Source organism: Rhinopithecus roxellana, chromosome 19, assembly GCF_007565055.1.
Source record: "Rhinopithecus roxellana isolate Shanxi Qingling chromosome 19, ASM756505v1, whole genome shotgun sequence".
Taxonomy (NCBI): domain Eukaryota; kingdom Metazoa; phylum Chordata; class Mammalia; order Primates; family Cercopithecidae; genus Rhinopithecus; species Rhinopithecus roxellana.
In genome coordinates, this window is record NC_044567.1 from 4388796 (window position 1) to 4389693 (window position 898).

The following is an 898-nucleotide window of genomic DNA, read 5'->3' on the forward strand; positions in this document are numbered from 1 at the left end:
GAGTGGGGGAGGGTGGAGAAGGGAGGGTGGAGTACGGCCGCGCGTGCGCAGGGAGACGACGTTGGGCGTAGGGTGGAACGCACGGTTGTCACGCGCCAGCGAGAGAGCGCTTGAACGCGAGCTGCGCCTGCGCGCGAGGCTTTCTGGCGGCCGGGGAATAGGCATTGCTGCATGCTTGGCACATTGCTGTTTTTACCATTCTTTAAAAAAGGAAAAGGAGGCCAGGCGCGGTAGCTCACGCCTGTAATCCCAGCACTTTGGGAGGCCGAGGCGGGTGGATCACCTGAAGTCAGGAGTTCCAGACCAGCCTGGCCAACATGGCGAAACCCCGTCTCTACTAAAATTACAAAAATTAGCCAGATGTGGTGGCACGCGCCTGTAGTCCCAGCTGCTCTTGAGACTGAGGCAGGAGAATCGCTTGAACCCAGGTGGCAGAGGTTGCAGTGAGCCGAGATCGCGCCACTGACTCCAGCCACAGCTAGACTCCGTCTCAAAAAAAAAAAAAAGAAAAGAAAAATTAGCCGGGCTTGGTGGCGGGCGGCTGTAGTCCGAACTACTTGGGAGGCTAAGGCGGGAGAATCCCTCGAACACAGGAGGCAGAGGCTGCAGTGATTCGAGATCGCGCCACTGCACTCCAGCCTGGGTGACAGAGAAAAACTTTATCTCAAAAAACAACAACAAAAAAAATGGACTGCTATGTTTACTAAAGCAGAAGACACGTGAATTGAAAAAAACATTTGTGATTTGTCATTTCGGAAAAGAGTCACAGAGCAATTACGTAATTTACTTAAGGTTAGATAGATAATAACTGGCACAACTGAGATTCGAATCTAAGCAGTCTAATTCCAGAACCCATGCAGGTAACTGCTACGTGCTGCTTCATGTTCAGTTGTTAAAA